Raw genomic sequence first — 18,539 nt, 5'->3', positions numbered from 1 at the left:
GAAAAAAAAAGTTGAGTGAAGACAAATAATTTCTTTGCACGGTATGACTGGACAAAATAGAAGACCGTGATGGTTAACAACTCAGAGAACCAACCCACAAATTAAAAAAGGTCCTGCAAAAAAGCAAACTCGCTTCAAACGCGGCGTGGAAACACACGTGTGTGATCCTAGTACTTGGAAAGATGGTGTGGCATGAAGATCAGAATTTCAAGGCCAGCCTGAACTACAATAGACTATGTCTCAAAATACATAAACTTCGGCTGTTTCTGTATGCATCAAAATAAAACAGGAGAGGGTGATATAAAATACCAAGTGCCAACAAGAATGTGAATTAGCTGAATTTGTGCGCTGGAGCAACTCCTTTGAAAGAGAAGGAGAGAGTGTTACATTTGTGCACCCTGTGATCCACCCATTCCTTGGTCACACAGCTGATAGGAACTGTCCTTATGATATACAGGCAAACAGATGTCAGGACACCCATAGCTGCATCTGTCCGAATAGTCTCCAAATGGAAATAACCCAAAAGATGTCAACAAACTAATACCTCTTCGTTGTGTAATGGAACCACTACACAGCCATGAAAAGGAGCCTCTGCAGCTGTAAGCAACAACAACACACAATGACAGAAGCTTAAGGCTAAAACAAAGAGCTGTACACAAAAGCACACACTGCATGCTAAACCCATTGTTTTCTACTTCCTTTTTAGTTTGGGGTTTGTTTTTGTTTTGTTTTTGTTTTTGTTTGGTTTGGCTTTTTGTTTTTCGAGGTAAAGTCTGGCTATTTATCCAAGACTGGCCAAGTGCAGCTAAGGCTGAATTTCAACTCACCATCCTGCTGTGTCAATCTCTTCAGTGCTGAAATTACAAGGCTGTGTCATCATGCCAAGTGTTCAGTTCATTTCCGTTGTTGGCTCAAAACTCTTGACACTGAAAGTTCTCTGAGTGGAGCTGGAGAGATGGCTCAGTGGTTAAGAGGCACTGACTCTTCTTCCAGAAGTCCTGAGTTCAATTCCCAGCAACCACATAGCGGTTCACAACCATCTGTAATGGGATCTGAAACTCTCTTCTGGTGTGTCTGAAGACAGCGACAGTGTACTCTCACATATAAAATAAATAAGTCTTTTTTTTTTTTTTTAAGTTCTCTGACTTAAAGGTTTTGTGCAGTCATAACAGATGGGGGGGAAAAAAGCCTGGTCCTGGGATATGACCCACAATTAGCAGCCGAGCTATACAAAAGTAGGGACCTACAAGTCAAGAGCATTTTTTTTAATTATTATTTATTATTTTTTTATTTTTATTTATTTTTTTTTTAGTTTTTCTGAGACAGGGTTTCTCTGTGTAGCCCTAGCTGTCCTGGAACTCACTCTGTAGACCAGGCTGGTCTCGAACTCAGAAATCTGCCTGCCTCTGCCTCCCAAGTGCTGGGATTTAAAGGTGTGGACCACCACTGCCCGACTGTCAAGAGCATTTTAAAATGAAAATTTGAAAACCTACATTAGCCATAGCTAAGAGGGTCTATATGAGCCACTTGTTGCTTCAAGCACATCTTAATCAGAATTGTGGGCATTAGAGCGCTAGGGTCTTGAGTCATGGTTTCCTATTTCCTTCAGGAATGTGGGAGAGCCTTGGCTTGGGCTCATAGCAGTTAGCTAGCTGTTAAGTTCCCTCTGGGCCATGCTCCCAGAGTGGACCCCTTCATCCTCTGGTCCTTCTAATTAAATATAGGACATCCTGGAATTTTTCACTATAGAGAACAAAACAGAGAGACTGAGATGCTGGAAGCTAACATATTAGTTATGTGATGTGCAAAGAATTGTGACCAAAAGCAGGGGCTTTCTTTTCAGGCTCTGGGAAGGTAATCTCCATTGTTCTTGCTGCTAATCTCATTGTGTATTTGTGAATGTTCCAACTATCCTTTCTATAAACCCAGGGCCTCATTCATGCTGGCCAAGCGTTCTACCTTTCTGCAATAGCAGCTGCCCAAGCACAGATCTCATCCGCTGTATGAGAATTATTTGTCATATATAGTAATTTTAAAATGAAAAATTTCAGATTTAAAAATTAGAGGTTACTGATCCATGATAAAGATCGTGTTTGAGACACAAATGTCAAGTCACCACTAAGTTTAGCCTTCATTTTGTCTGCAAGTTGTTAGCTTCTTATGAAATAAAATTAGAGTTTACTGAGAAAAAGTGTTAATATAGATAGGCATTAAGGGGGAAAGGGGCTGAGGAAAGGGCAGTGTGGTGGTTGGTGTTGTCAACTTGACAGAATCTAATTGCCTGGGATGGGCCTCTGGGCACATCTGTGAGGGATTATCTTGATGACAATGATGAGCTGAGAAATGCTTTCCACTGTGGGCAGTGGTATTCCCTGGCTGGACATTTGGGCTATATAAATAGAGAAGGGCATGGCACAGCATGTAGCATTTTCTACTCTATGTCCCAGGTTCCAGATGGTGGATGCACTGCACCAGTGGCTTCAAGCTCCTGCGTTTGATTTCGCCACCATGATGGACCATAACCTTTAACAGTGAGCCAAAAGTAAGCCTCATCTCCCTTAAGTTGCTCCTGCCCATGTATTTTATCACAGCAACAGAAAAAGAAACTAAGACAGTATTGTAGGACATTGCTAGGGGAAGATTTTGTCTACAGTGTATTTCAGATGCTGATGAATGGGCCCAGAGATCTGATTGCAGTCTAGATGTTGGCTGGTCAAGCATCTCTTTTTTGTTGTTGTTGTTGTTATTTTGTTTCGTTTTGTTTTTCGAGACAGGGTTTCTCTGTATAGCCCTGACTGTCCTGGAACTCATTCTGTAGACCAGGCTGGCCTCAAACTCAGAAATCTGCCAGCCTCTGTCTCCCAAGTGCTGGGATTAAAGGCATGCGCCACCACTGCCTGGCTTGGTCAAGCTTCTCTTGTCTCAATGTTGTATGTAGATTGTTTTCTATCACCTCTGATTGGTTAACAAAGAGCTGATCAGCCAGTAGCTGGGTAAGAGAAGAGAAGAGAATAGGGAAGGATTTCTTTCTTTCTTTCTTTCTTCCTTTCTTTCTTAGAGAAGGATTTCTGATCCCAGTCAGGAGAGAGAGAAAGAGAAAGGGGGGGGGGAGGGAGAGGAGAGGAAGAGATGGAGAGATGTTTTTTTTTTTTATTAGTTTACGACTAGGCAGGGGTCCCTGCCTGAATGTCTGCTCAGTCACCATCTCTTTAGAACTGCACAGAATAACACCCATCTGTGACAACAGATTTCTTTCCCACAGGGTCACAGGCAAATTTGACATAACATACGGCTGAATCTTTTCTGATTTTTTTTCTTCATCTCTCTAGGTTAGTAATTTGGAACTACGTTTTGGGTTACTGGAGTACTCAATTCCTTGAAGGTGAGTCAAGGAAACAGTCAAGGGCCAGTTTGAGGGCCAGTCCTGCCCTCTTATAATCGTTACATCGGCCCCGGTATCTATTAATCTTTTAAAGCCTTTTTTATCAAGAGTCAATTTAAGGTTAGGTCTCTGATTTGTGATAGATTTTACCCAATTTACGCCCGAGGAGTCAAAATTATTTTGTCCTTCCTCATTTTTAAAGAATCTATACAGTGACTGGCGTAAAGAGATCAAAGTAAGTTGAGCAATTTTCTGATTAGCGGGTATAGTTATAACACCATGAGGGCAAGCGGCTATGATTTTAAGTTCTCTCTTATAATCATTATTTATAACACCTGGATAAATCTGCAGGCCTCTTACAATAGAACTGCTTTGTCCCAAGAGAAAGCCACAGGTTTCTACGGGCAGTGGTTTAAAGACTTCGGTAGGCAGAGTTTGGACTCTTACTTTTGGGGTTAATACTGTGTGGACAGTGGAACAGAGGTCTAGTCTTGTATTTTCTGGGTTTGACCTGACAAGCTCAAGAACTGATCTTGTTGGCTGGGCAGCAGATTTATAGCCCCATAAGCTGTCTTTTTTGAGTAACTCGGGGCCTGGGGCTGACCCCTTTCCTCGTTTTCTGGCACTGGGCGGCTCAAAACCCTTGGTTTATGTTTACAATCTTTTGCCCAGTGGCGGCCCTTTTTACACTGGGGACATATTCTTGGGGTACGGCCTGTTTGTCTACCCTTGGTGCCCTTGTTCTTAGGACAATTACTTCTAAAATGATCTAAACTTCTACAATTAAAGCATGCATTATTTCTTTGTTTCCTCGAGAACATTGCTTGCGGGTGGGTTTCCTGCGAGAACTCACAGGAAGGCCCGATGTCTGTGCAAAGACGGACATATCTCGCCAAATCTGTCTGTCCCTTATGCGGTTGAATTGTAGCTCGGCAAGTTGCGTTAGCATTCTCATAAGCCAGTTGCATAACGAAGGGACTACCCGTGTCTGGACTTCTAAGGATTCTACTAGCTGAAATCAACAGCCTGTCTACAAAGTCCTGATATGGTTCATCAGAACCCTGTCGAATGCTAGCTAAACTTTCACTAGTATCTCTTTTAACTGGCAACCTTTCCCAAGCACGGCGTGCGGCTGTCGCAATTTGTGCGTACACTGTAACGGGAAAATCAATCTGATTTGTCTGTCCCTCATATGGACCCTTTTCTAAAAGCATGTTGCTATCTCAGTCTGAGTTACCAACCTGAGCATTAAAAGCAGCAGTTTTCTTACTGGCGTCTCGCCATTCAGAATCTCAAAGCAAAAAATCTCCTCCTGACAGGGTAGCCTTGGAAAGAGTCTTCTAATCTGAGGGGGTTAAGTGTGACTCCACAACTGTGTCCAGTAATGCTTGAGTGAATGGGGCTGAAGGACCATATTGTACAACAGCCGCCTTTAACTCTTTTATCAACTTGAAATCTAAGGTCTGGTAATGTCTGGCCCTAGTATCTTGCTGATCAACTACCTCGACCACAGGAAAGGCCAGCGTATTAGACGAATTCTGTCCTTTCCCACGAGCCTGACTCACAACTCTTTTTAGTGGCACCTGGTGAACTACAGAAGAGTTACTCTTTTCCGCTTTTGAGATCTTTTTTAGTTTCCGAAGCTCATTAGTTAGCCTCTGAAGCTTAATCTCAAACTCTAACTCGTTTAGCCGTGTGTTCCTATGAGTAGCACCTCCCGAAGTGGTGACTATAGATAGGTGAAGCGGGAGATTCGCAAGAGGACCAATTCTCATTAAGGTAATGGGCAATTTCTCTATCTGAGTGATTTTTGTTAAAATTTAGTCCATCATTAGAGTTTTCACATTTATCAATTTTTGAGTTAAGAAGATCTTTTTCTGAGGAGGCCTTTTCTGATAGGCACTCCTCCTGAGATACCACAAGCTCCGCCTGAGGGCAATTTAGCCCTGGAGAAGTTGCATCTTTTATAGCATCATTTATAAGCGCCCAGAGACCTAGGGTAAAATTATCTGTCTGAGCGATATTTAAGGCCTCACCAACTTTCTCTCAGGTTCCACAATCTATCATTTCTTTTTCCTTGAACCATGGACAACAGTTATCTATTTTATCTAAAAATTTTTTTACTAATTGTACTTCAAGCCTTACTTCTCTGGCCTGAAACAACTCTTGAAAGCTAAAAACAACTGCCTGATCCATGACTTTAAACCCTTTCTTCTTCCACCTAAGCAGCTTTCTAAAAAGCTGCGGCACACCACCTGTTTTCGTATCTAGTTTTGATTAACAAGCTGCTGACCCAAGCAGAAACAGTGTTGGGTTAGCACTGATTTTAAACTTGATTCGTATCCTACCGCATCCTCAGCAACACTTTACAAAACTGAAATTTTAAGCTAGCGCTAGCAAGTGTACCTGTCTGTTGCTCTGATGCTCCGATACGAAGATCCTTTCCTTTCTTGTGGAGCTCTACACAGCAGCCGTTTCTCTTAGCATCCCTCTGCCATTCTTCTGGTCCCTGTTCGGGCGCCAACTATTGCGGCCTGCCCGCAGTCCACAACACAAACGGTTCAACTGAGAATGGCAGTTCGAGCTGAAAAGAGAGGAATCTAGACGGGGCGGAAGAAAGAATGGGGCTAAGACGATTTCATGTTTAAAGCCCGCCTTTTTAATTCCAACATTCAGTTATAAAGGAAGGGGGAGGGAACCCAATTTCCCGCCAAGTAACTCGGGATCCAGTAGCAGGACGAACAAGCAGCTAAGCCGACAGGGTCCAGCAGTGGGCGTGGCAGCACGAATAAGCAGGAAACTCCACCCTTGAGCAAGCAGGTTCAAGCAGGTGGGGGAAGGGAGACCACACATGGGGAGTGTAGAAAAAAACCAGAATTACATTTATGGGCCATGGTGACACACTCATGTAATCCAATCTCTCAGGAAGCGGAGGCAGGGGGATTATCTCAAATTTAAAGCCAACCTGGTCTACATAAGAAGTTCCAGGCCAGCAGTACTAGGTCTCAAAGAGTAAAATAGAAAAGTAGCAAGTAAATAATGAAAGAAAACGATAGCTTTGCATGCCCTAGAATGGTGGGAGACTTTCCACAAAGGAGTCTTGAAGTTTTTGCTTAAGTGTCATAATAATATATATACATATGTATATATATGATTTTGGTAGCACCAACATTGTATTGCTTAAGTAATTTAAAGGAATAAGTTAAATGGGTTTTTGTAAATGACATCACAGGTCGAGTTCAGGGGTGCACTGGACAAGATTACCGGCCGATTAGACAGTAACAAAGTAAGAAGTAACAAAGATAGCAAACGTGAGAGAGTTTATATTATGAATTTGCAAATCTGGGTGTCAGCCTAGAATGGCCTGCGTTGGGTCCCAAGAAGGATTTTTGAATGCAAACAGGTAATCCTTCTCTGTGGCCTTGGAAAAGTCAGTTAATTTTCTTTCTTTCTTTCTTTCTTTCTTTCTTTTCTTTTCTTTTTTTTTTTTTTTTTTTTGAGACAGGGTTTCTCTGTGTAGCCCTGGCTGTCCTGGAACTCACTTTGTAGACCAGGCTGGCCTTGAACTCAGAAATCCGCCTGCCTCTGCCTCCCGAGTGCTGGGATTAAAGGCGTGCGCCACCACGCCCGTTAGTTAATTTTCTTTCTTTCTTTCTTTCTTTTTTAAGATTTATTTATTTATTATATGTAAGTACACTGTAGCTGTCTTCAGACACTCCAGAAGAGGGCGCCAGATCTCGTTACGGATGGTTGTGAGCCACCATGTGGTTGCTGGGATTTGAACTCTGGACCTTCGGAAGAGCAGTCGGGTGCTCTTACCCACTGAGCCATCTCACCAGCCCTTAGTTAATTTTCTTAAGGGACTCATAGAACAGGGCTTCAGCTCTGGGGACCAAGGATACACCGTGGTTAGTGAGCTGGAAGTCAGTACTTACAGAACTCACCAAGAAGAAAGCCTGGGTAAGGACCGCTCTGGGACATCTACATCCCCAATGCAAATTAAGGGGCGGGCCTCTGAATCCTGCAGAGACAAGCTCAAGTCCTGGAAAAAAGGGTGGGGCTTTGCAGAGCCAGAGTGTGATAGTCCTGGCTGAAGGCCTTTAACACACTAGGTGACATTCCAGGATTCTTTCTCTGCTTCCTGCTTGCAGATCAAGATGTCAGTTCTCGGCTGTTCCTGCCATCATGCTTTGGGTCTGCCATCATGGATTCTGAACCCTCGGAAACCATAATCTCAGTTAAACCATTTATTTTATATGTTGCCTTGGTCATGTTTTTTTTTTTTTTGTTTGTTTGTTTGTTTGTTTTGTTTGTTTGGTTGGTTGGTTTTTTGTCACATCAATAGAAAAGTAACTAAGGATCAAAAAAAAAAAAATCTCAAACTTTCGATCTGATCAAAGAGAGACGTGGGAAAGTCTTGACTTGGACATTAGAGGACTGTGGTTTGAATGGACTCTGGAAGAGTGGCGCTGGCGAACCATTACCCTTGGTGCAGCGCTGCCCTGACCCAGCTTCTTGTTCGCAAACCTCACTATGCTCTTTCTGTAACCAGGTGTGGCAAACACAATATGGCTGAGGTTGAGGAAATGGAGCAGTCAGAACTGAAGAAGACGGAAATTGAAGAGGAAATTCTCCTGCCTTCACAATAAGCGATGGAACAGGGAAACCGAGCCAGGGAATTGTAAAGAGGAGAAGGCTCCAATATGCAAGATCGCCTTCTTCTTGTATTCTGATCTGTTGTTTAACTTTGTAAAATGTACAGGTTAAGTGTAAAGGACCAAGCTGCCCTCTCACATTACCAAGAACCACAAACAACAAAGATGACAAGAGACCTTCCTTCCATGCTGGTAGAGGAACACCCGGCTGGAAGCGGTGAAATCTGGAGTAAAATCTAAAATGCTCAAAGATGTCTGACCAGCGGTAAGATGCAGTTTAATCGAGTGCTGTTTTTGCTCAAATGATTTTAAAGTTTTGGAATGCAGAGATTTTAATAAGCAAATTATAAAAACGCATAAGAAAAAAATTAAAGGCATAATTTGCCAAAGGATGGATAACAAATCTTGGAAGAGCAAAGACCTGCTCCCTGAGTTGTCAGGTTATGTGCACATCAGTCTAGACTTGGAGTTTTTCAGTTTTTGATTGTCTTTCTTGTGCATGGCAGTATTTACTTTTAAAAGGTTATCAGCAGACAAAATAATAACAAGTAACAAGATCTGGGATCATATTACATAATAGCTTTTCAATTATAGCTTTAACAGAAACCAACAGTCTAAGAGGTGTACTCATGTTCATTTTTCCAACCCTTGGCAGGAATGGACCAATTTTAAAGAGGCTATTGCCTCATGCAAGAGATAGTATCTATTTACATCTGTTTTGGAAAGAAAGCTCTTAACTTTTTTTTTAAAAAAAGATTTATTTATTTATTATATGTAAGTTCACTGTAGCTGTCTTCAGACACTCCAGAAGAGGGCGCCAGATCTCGTTACGGATGGTTGTGAGCCACCATGTGGTTGCTGGGATTAGAACTCTGGACCTTAGGAAGAGCAGTCGGGTGCTCTTACCCACTGAGCCATCTCACCAGCCACAGCTCTTAACTTTTAAGAAAGGTTGGTGATTAAACTTCATTGTCAACATGATGGAATTTTGAGACACCATGGAAACAAGTCTCTGGTTATATTGATTGTCAATTACACAGGATATAAAATCGCTTCAGACACCAATCTTTGGGTGTTTTTGTGAGAGGTTTTGTAGAATAGGTTAACTGAGTTTGAAGAGCTACCTGCCTAGTCAGAATGAGAAGGAGCCCATGAGCTACTGAGCTCGGCAGTCTCATCTCCTCACCGAGGAGGAAGTGTAGGTTGGGTATTATTACACTACCTTTAGGGCTGGAGCTTTTCAAGGTACAGTACTTTAAGCTGCACATTGTGAACGTTGAAAAGTAATAGCAGTGAACTCCAGGCCAGTTGATTTTATTTATTTAATAATAAATAGTAATTTGTGGTTCTCGTACTTAAGATAATGTGTACTCTGTGTGTGTGTGATAGAATTTCATCTATAAAAAACCTGCTACTTATACAAAACAAAGTGAATTGAATGCTAAGCTTTAAGACTGGATTCACTGAATTAAAAGGAAGTTGTTCTCAATGCAAATATATTGTTACTTTAGAGTCTCTGCGTAAGTAAAATAATGCACACAATGATCACTATGTCTGTTCTTTAACCCCTGTGATTAAGTTAACTTCCATGGCAAAAGGGACTTTTCAAATGTGGGTAAGGATCCTGAAATGAGAGTTATTCTGAGTACCTATGTAAGCTCAGAATTACAGAGTCCTTGTAAGAGCAAAACGGAGGATCAGAGAGAAAGAAGGCTTGTATTGTAGTGTGAATATAAAATGTCCCTCGTAGGGTTTCAACACACGGTCCTCAGCTGGTGGCTCTGTCTGGAAAAGCTATGGCAGCTGTAAGAAGTGGAGCCCCTTGAAACCAAAATCCTAGATACCAGACATGGAGATCTAGGATTTGGTGGTTGTACTGCTGGGTTTGGGTCTTACTTTGGTCCAATATTTCCTCACTGTGCCATCCCTTTAGGATTAGAATATATATTCTGTTCCACTGGATGTTGGAACTTGTATTTTTTTTTAAACAGGGGCTTATATAGCTAAAAGCCTGCTTTGAGAGTCAGAAGAGACTTTAGACTTTGCCTTTAAACAGTGTTGGGACTAATAAAGACTATGGGGACTTTTGAACTTGGTACAGATACTTTTTTCCCATCATGCATCGTCTGGGACCCCTTGGATGCTCCAGCTGGGCTGCAATGATTTGGATATGAAATGTTCCCCATAGACACGCATGTTTGAAAACTCGGTGGCCATCGTGTCGCTCTGCCTAGGGAGGTTAACGAACCTTTGCGAGGTGGAGCCTTGCTGGAGTCACCGGGGTAGGCTTTGAGGGTTTGTAGCTGGGAGGCGCTGGCTGTTCACTTTCTGCTTCCAGACCTCAAGCCTGGAATCCTGCCTGCCATGACTCTCTGTGTGGTGAGAAGGGTTGGGTTCTCAGGAGCCAAAACTACAGCTCCCCTGAGGCCCTGGTCCCAGGCCATTACTGGCTCCGTCAAATATATTCCTGGTTTTGAAAAGGATCTATGTTCCTTCTCCATACAGGCCTCAGGGGAAAAAAAATTCAGTTTTCTCTAGGTGACTCTCACTGGGTGTATTAATCACACTTCAGGGTGGCCCCATGGCCAGAAGTATATTTTGGTGACTTTTTGTCTCGTTTTGCTTTGTTTGGGCATTTCTTGGTCTTTTGCTTGTTTATTTTGATATCCTTTTTTGGGATAGTTTTGTGGGGTGTGTATGTGTGTGTTTATTGGTTTTGCTTTAAAGAGAGCGGGAGACAGAACATAAATTCACAAGGGTAGTGAGGTAGGGAGGGTCTGGGAGAAACTGTGAGAGAGGGGGGAAACATGAACAAAATATATTTTATGAAGAAAAAAAAAGCTTCAATAAATGTTGAGGGCAGGACTGACCAACTGAGGAAACTAAGCTAATGCCCAAACGTAGCAAAATGTCTTCTACAGGAAACCATGCAGTGTCTTCAATAATAGAGCCCTGCTATCTAGTTCTGTTGGGAAGCCAACAGCATTAGCAATGTCTGTATTATTTGTGGGGCCTTGGAGGCTTCTCCAGGCCCCAGAATCATGGGAGGTACCTATCCTTGGTACTGGATTTTCATTAGATAGTCTTGTGGTTTCTGAATGCCCTTTCCCACCTACTCAGGCTGCCTTTTATGTTTTAACTCTTTATCTGCTATTTTTATAGTTCTTCCAGTTGCCTTGCTGAGCCACACGAGCCACTCAGAAGTTATTACATCATTCACATAGTGAAACTTTGGGGGTGGGGAGTAGCTCTGGGAATTCACAATGTCCTTCCTATCACTATTGGTCATAAGAACAATGTTAGTGAGGTCCCATATAGCAGGAAAAGGGCCCATTGCATGTGCCAGTTCTTTCTGGAAAAGATCCTTGTGAGAATCAGCAGCATGGATAGGAATCACCACCTTGACCTTCCACAATGCACAGTCTCTGTGAGCAGGCTGTCTTTCTCACCTTCAGGGTGCTGCACTGGTGTCCTGAGCATCTCTCCAGTCCCAAGGAGCTCAGTAGGACTGGCTGATGCTGCACTGATCTGCCTAGGGCCAACACGGAGCAGAGTCCTGTTCTCACTCCGGAGTTCCTAGATCCTACTGTCTCTGAGCCAGCTGGTGCTTTGCTGTTTCCTGAAAGGGACCTTGACTGAACAAACACTCTCCATCCCCAGGAGAGAACTGCACACAACGTGCTCAGGGGAGAAAACTGTCCACTTCTAAAGAAAGCTTAGCAACCTGGGACTCTGCCTGGCTTGAGCTACACACACACCGCTTTCCTAACAATGCACTTAGCAACCCGGGTCATCCGCCTACATCGAGTCACACATACACCACCCCACTTCAAACAAAGTAATGAGTTACTCCTGCCTGTTAGCGATTTAGTAACCTGCCCCCCTTGTGCTCAGTTCCCATTCAAGCATGTTTTGAAATGTCCAGGAGGCTAATCCCTCTTGAACTGGTTTTAGATGTATGCTCAGTAAGACAGCCTGTGCCCTCTGGGGAAACTTTAGCGGGGGAACGTCTACTTACTACCTGGTAGCTCTGGGGCCGAGGATGGCGGGTCATGAGGAGCTGGAAACTTAAGGAAGATGTGCAAAGCACAGGCAGATGTGCCATACTCTATACACTTGAGGAGAAGGTGCACACTCTTGGGTTCAGGGGTGTTTATGCAGAATCACACAAGAGTAGCCCCTTGTTAGAATGCTATATAATGTTATATAATACATAGTCACATTAGTTGCTTGCTCATCTTTCCGGAGTATCCACCTTAACTGTCATTCTAAATGCCCACAAAAGAGCAGTGTTGTATTAGTCAGGGCTATCTATCTTCTATCTTTCTATCTATCTGCCCACCTGGATTTGTTAGAATGACTTACAGGCTGTGATCCAGCTAATCCAGCAATGGCTGCCTATGGATGGAAAATCCAAGAATCCAGCAGTTGCTTAGTCCATGAGGCTGTATGTCCTGGTTGGTCTTCAGTATACACTGGACTCCCTCAGAAGCAGGCTATGATGGTAGTGAAGGAATGCTAACAAGGTGAGAACAAGCAGGCAAAGAGAACAAACTTCCATGTTCCATGTCCTTATATAGGTTTCCAGGAGAAAGCAATGTCCAGATGGTGGTCTTCCCTCAAAAATCCAGATAATATATAGATCTTTCCACTTTAAATTGAGCAAAATCCCTCACAGGTACACCCCTCTGCGATGGTTTGTATATGCTCGGCTCAGGGAGTGGCATGATTAGAAGATGTGGCCTTGTTGGAGTGGGTGTGTCACTGTGGGTGTGGCCTGTAAGAGCCTCATCCTAACTATCTAGGAGTGAGTCTTCCACTAGCAGCCTTCAGAGGAAGATGTAGAACTCTCAGTTCTGCCTGCACCATGCCTGCCTGGATGCTGCCATGCATATCACCTTGATGATAATGGACTGAATCTCTGTGTTAGCATTTTGTCTAAGCTCCACCCCACAGTTACCTGGCTATGCCTGACTCACTATAAAAGGGGCTGCTTGTCCCCTCCTCTCTCTCTTGCTCTTGCATTCCTGCTCCTGCTCCATCCTCTTGTCCCTTCCCCCCTCTTTCCCATGTGCTCCTGACTGGCCTCTACTCCTCCCACCCCACCCCAACCCCGCCCAATCTCTGCCTTTCTCTGCCTCTACTATCCTCTCAACTCCCCTCCCCATGCCCTGAATAAACTCTGTTCTATACTATACCATTGTGTGGCTAGTCCCTCAGGGGCAAGGGATGCCTTGGCATGGGCCCACCGAGGCATCCCTTTCCCCCACACCTCACCATACCACACATCCACCAAAACATATTCATCCACTCTTTATCTTTTTATAAACACGTCACTCTAAACCTGTATCCAGCCCCAATGAAATATTGTCCTTTATAAGACTTGCCTTGGTCATGGTGTCTGTTCACAGCAGTAAAACCCTAAGTAAGACACCCCTCCATTTTTGGTTTTAGTTAATTCCAGATATAGTGACGTTAATGACCAACAATAGCCACCATAGCTGTGTAAGCAAGCATTGACCCAGATGGCCCTCTTGTTTCCTGTACCATCTTATGACTATACATGATTGGGCTTGCATGTGGTTAAATCAGGCGTATCATGAGAAAGAATATGCACAGTGAAGATGCAAGACATCCTGTCTTACGTACCACACAGGGAAGGATGGCCACACCGTGATCACTCCTGTAGATCATCTACCCTTTAGGAGTTTAGCTTGCTTCAATTGCCTGTTATCACCCCAAACAAGGCAATGAATGCATTTGTTCCTTCCAGATCCACCAACGATTGAATGCCAATTGTTGTGTGAACTTTTCCTGGGGGGGAGGAAATATGGGGGAAGAAATGTCTGCTCAGCCCAGACAAGGCACCAAAGAGAAGAAAAATAATTATTCCATCTGAGTCTAGCTTAGTGAACCAAGACATTTATGGTTTTACAGGAGCGTTTGTGATCTTTAAACAGCCACATCATCAAAAAAAAAAAAAAAAATCTCATCCCAGCATGGGTGATGATATCTCCACCTGTGTAGACATGGATTCCCCTTTGTTGTGCCAGCCCACTAATTTCCCAAGGCTTGTTCCTTGCTGACAGATCTCAGAACTGCCTTGCCACCCAGGTCATGACAATCCTTTCTTTGTTTTCCTCTCATTGCTTTGAGACCAACAGGAAATTGAGGCCTGTAATCCCGTCAGAGCTGACTTTGAAGGGAACACTCAGGCTCTAGTCAAGTTCTGCTGGCTGACCTGCCTGTGGTTGGCAACTGATGCAATGCCAGGGGATGTTTGTAGACCCCTAAAAGACCACCAAGGAGCCGATTCCAGTGCAGTTGCATCAGGGTCTCTTTATTTAAGCTATTCTTCATTCAAGCTTGGGCTCCCCACCCAACCCTGACATGGCAGGAAGGTAGAGCCCTAAGCCTAGTCTTACGCAAGCATTTATAGAGGCAAGAAGGGGTTATCTAGCCTGGCACACATCTGATTGGGGCCATTAGGCCTTTAACATAATTGGCTGGTGCTGGAAGCCAAATCATAAACCTAACTTTTATTTTCCTCCTGATTGGTGGTTGCTAGGAAGTAAAGTGTCAGGGGCAGGCTTGTAACCTGGAGGTACAGGTTTGTTGGGGAATAACCTGGAAACTGGTGCTAAACACAGGTCTTGTTGGTGGGTAACCTGGAAACTGGTGCCTGATAGTTAACTTTAGTTCAGTTTTAGGTCAGGTTCTCTAAATGGAGTCTGAACCCAAAAGATTTGGTCTCTTACCTTTAAGTTAGCATTCAACATTTCGTATACCATAGAAATTCCCAAGACGACATGCATTTGGGGCAGAAGTTCATACAACTCAGGGAGGTGCAGGATCGAGTGGCTAAAACCTATGATGAGGATATTTCTTAGTTACTTTTCTACAGCTCCAAAGAGACACCATTACCAAGACAACTCTTTTAAAAGAAAGCATTTAATTCAAAGGACTTCTCCATGATCATCATGGTGGGAAGTGTGGCATCAGGCAGGCAGGCAGACGTGAGACTGAGAGCTTATACCCTGATTTACAGACAGACAAGCAGTCAGAGAGAGGCTGGGCCTGGTGTGGGCTTTTTAAAACTCAAAGACAACCTCCAAGTAGCATGGCTCCTCCAACAAGGGCCTCCTAATCCTTCCAAGCAGTTCCACTCCCTGGCGACTAAGCTTTCAAATATGAATGTATGGGGACCATTCTCACTCAAAGCACCACAGGAGGTGATGAGTCTACATCCTCTCTTTGTATGAGAGAATGGCAACATGTTTTCTTTATTTACATTTCAAATATCTCCTTTCCTGGTTTCCCCTCTGAAAACCCCCTATCCCCTTCCCCTTCCCCTGCTCATCAACCCACCCACTACCAATTCCTGCCCCCCTGGCATTTCCCTACACTGGGGCTTAGAGCCTTCACAGGACCAAAAGCTTCTCCTCCCATTGATGACCGACTAGGCCATCCTTTGCTATATATGCAGCTGGAGCCATGAGTCTCACCATGTGTTTTCTTTGATTGGTAGTTTCGTTCCTGGGAGCTCTGGGGGTACTGGTTAGTTCATATTGTTGTTCCTCCTACGGGGCTGCAAACCCCTTCAGCTCCTTGGATACTTTTTCTAGCTCCTTCATTGGGGACCCTGTGCTCAGTCCAATGGATGGCTGTGAGCATCCACTTCTGTATTTGTCAGGCACTGACAGAGCCTCTCAGGGGACAGCTATATCAGGCTCCTGTCAACAAGCACTTGTTGGCATCCACAGTAGTGTCTGGGTTTGGTGATTGTATATGGATCCCCAGGTGAGGCAGTCTGTGGATGGTCATTCCTTCAGTCTCTGCTCCGCACTTTGTCTCTGTAACTCCTTCCACAAGTATTTTGCTCCCCCTTCTAAGAAGGATCAAAGTATCCACACTTTGGTCTTCCTTCTTCTTGAGTTTCTTGTGGTTTGTGACTTGTATCTTGGGCATTCTGAGCTTCTGGGCTAATATCCACTTATCAGTGAGTGCTTATCATGTGTGATCTTTTGTGATTGGGTTACTTCACTCAGGATGATATCCTCCCGAGCCATCCATTTGCCTAAGAATTTCATAAATTCATTGTTTTTAATAGCGGCTTAGTACTCCATTGTGTAAATGTACCACATTTTCTGTATCCATTCCTCTGTTGAGGGATATCTGGGTTCTTTCCAGCTTCTGGCTATTATAAATAAGGCTGCTATGAACATGGTGGAGCATATGTCCTTATTACATGTTGGAGCATCTTCTACATATATACCCAGTGTGGCCTCCCTTCCCCCAGCCTGGAACCTGCCTGCTCAAGGGTGGAGCTACCGGCTCATTCGTCCTGCCACGCCCACTGCTGGAACCTGACCTTGCTGCCTGAAGGCACACACGTGTTCGTCCTGCTACTGGACCCTGAGTTACTTGGCGGGAAATTGGGTTCCCTCCCCCTTCCTTTATAAACTGAGTGTCTGGAAATATTAAATTGAGTCTTGATCAGAATTTTGTCTTGACTCCATTGTTTCTTCCGCCCTATCTAGTTACCTCTCTTTGCAGGGAACTGCCATTCTCAGTTGAACCGTTCGTGTTGTGGACTGCGGGCGGGCAGCAACAGTTGGCGCCAGAACTGGGACCTGAAGAATGGCAGAGAGATGCTAAGAGAAACGATTGCTGTGTGGAGCTCCACAAGGAAGGAAAGAATCTTCGTATCGGAGGAGCATCGGAGCAACGGACAGGTACACATGCTAGCGCTAGCCTAAAAAATTTCAGTTTTGTAGAATGTTGCTGGGGATGCGGTAGGATACGAACAAGTTTGAAGCAGTGCTGACCCAACACTGTTTCTGCTTGGGGTCAGCAGTTTCGTTAATCGGAACTAGATACGGAGACAGGCGGTGTGCCGCAGTTTTTTTAGAAAACTGCTTAGGTGGAGGAAAGAAGGGTTCAAAATCATGGATCAGGCAATTGTTTTTAGTTTTCAGGAGTTGCTTAAGGAAAAAGGAGTAAGGCTTGAAGTACAATTAGTAAGAAATTTTTTAGATAAGATAGATAGCTGTTGTCCATGGTTCAAAGAAGAAGAAACGATAGATTGTGGAACCTGGGAAAAAGTTGGTGAGGCCCTGAATATCGCTCAGACAGATAATTTTACCCTAGGTCTCTGGGCGCTTGTAAATGATGCTATAAAAAATGCAACTTCCCCAGGGCTAAATTGCCCTCAGGCGGAGCTTGTGGTATCTCAGGAGGAGTGCCTATCAGAGAAGGCCTCCTCAGGAAAAGATCTTCTTAACTCAAAAATTGATAATTGTGGAAACTCTGATGATGGACTGAATTTTAACAAAAATCACTCAGATAGAGGAATGGCCCATTACCCTAATGAGAATTGGTCCTCTTGCGAATCTCCCGCTCCACCCACAGTCACCACTTCGGGAGGTGCTACGCATAGGGACACACGGCTAATCGAGTTAGAATTTGAAATTAAGCTTCAGAGGCTGACTAATGAGCTTCGGGAACTAAAAAAGATCTCAGAAGCGGAGAAGAGTAACTCTTCTGTACTTCACCAGGTGCCGCTAGAAAGAGTTGTTAGTCAGACTCGTGGGAAAGGACAGAATTCGTCTAATACGCTGGCCTTTCCTGTGGTCGAGGCAGTTGATCAGCAAGATGCTAGGACCAGACATTACCAGATCTTGGATTTCAAGTTGTTAAAAGAGTTAAAGGCAGCTGTTGTGCAATATGGTCCTTCAGCCCCATTCACTCAAGCATTACTGGACACAGTGGCGGAGTCAAACTTAACCCCCTCAGATTGGAAGACTCTGTCCAAGGCTACCCTGTCAGGAGGAGATTTCTTGCTTTGGGATTCTGAATGGCGAGACGCCAGTAAGAAAACTGCTGCTTCTAATGCTCACGCTGGTAACCCAGACTGGGATAGCAACATGCTTTTAGGAGAGGGTCCATATGAGGGACAGACAAATCAGATTGATTTTCCCGTTGCAGTGTACGTGCAAGTTGCGACAGCCGCACGCCGTGCTTGGGGAAAGTTGCCAGTTAAAGGAGATGCTAGTGGAAGTTTAGCTAGCATTCGGCAGGGTTCTGATGAACCATATCAGGACTTTGTGGACAGGCTGTTGATTTCCGCTAGTAGAATCCTTGGAAATCCAGACACAGGTAGTCCCTTTGTTATGCAGCTGGCTTATGAGAATGCTAACGCAGCTTGCCGAGCTGCAATTCAACCGCATAAGGGACAGACAGATTTGGCGGGATATGTCCGTCTTTGCGCAGACATCGGGCCTTCCTGCGAGTTCTCGCAGGGAACCCACGCGCAAGCAATGTTCTCGAGGAAACGAGAAAATAATGCATGCTTTAATTGTGGAAGTTTGGATCATTTTAGAAGTAATTGTCCTAAGAACAAGGGCGCCAAGGGTAGACAAACAGGCCGTACCCCAGGAATTTGTCCCAAGTGTGGGAAGGGCCGCCACTGGGCAAAAGATTGTAAGCATAAACCAAGGGTT

At 44.1% G+C, this 18,539-nt stretch overlaps 1 protein-coding gene across 1 annotated transcript in view; it reads left to right on the top strand.

The window, feature by feature from the left end:
• Positions 1-7,773: 7,773 nt before the first annotated feature.
• Prim2 (DNA primase subunit 2) overlaps positions 7,774-18,539 on the top strand; it is a 288,766-nt gene continuing 278,000 nt past the window's right edge. The window contains exon 1 of the mRNA XM_085836111.1: positions 7,774-8,302. The gene's annotated coding sequence lies outside the window, so the exon portion shown is untranslated. The remainder of the gene's footprint in view (positions 8,303-18,539) is intronic.

This window comes from Mus caroli, unplaced genomic scaffold, assembly GCF_978045245.1.
Source record: "Mus caroli unplaced genomic scaffold, Mus_caroli_1 scaffold_1, whole genome shotgun sequence".
In the NCBI taxonomy this organism is placed as follows: Eukaryota; Metazoa; Chordata; class Mammalia; order Rodentia; family Muridae; genus Mus; species Mus caroli.
The sequence above is the reverse complement of the archived record's forward strand: the minus strand, read 5'-3'. Positions and strand labels throughout refer to the sequence as shown.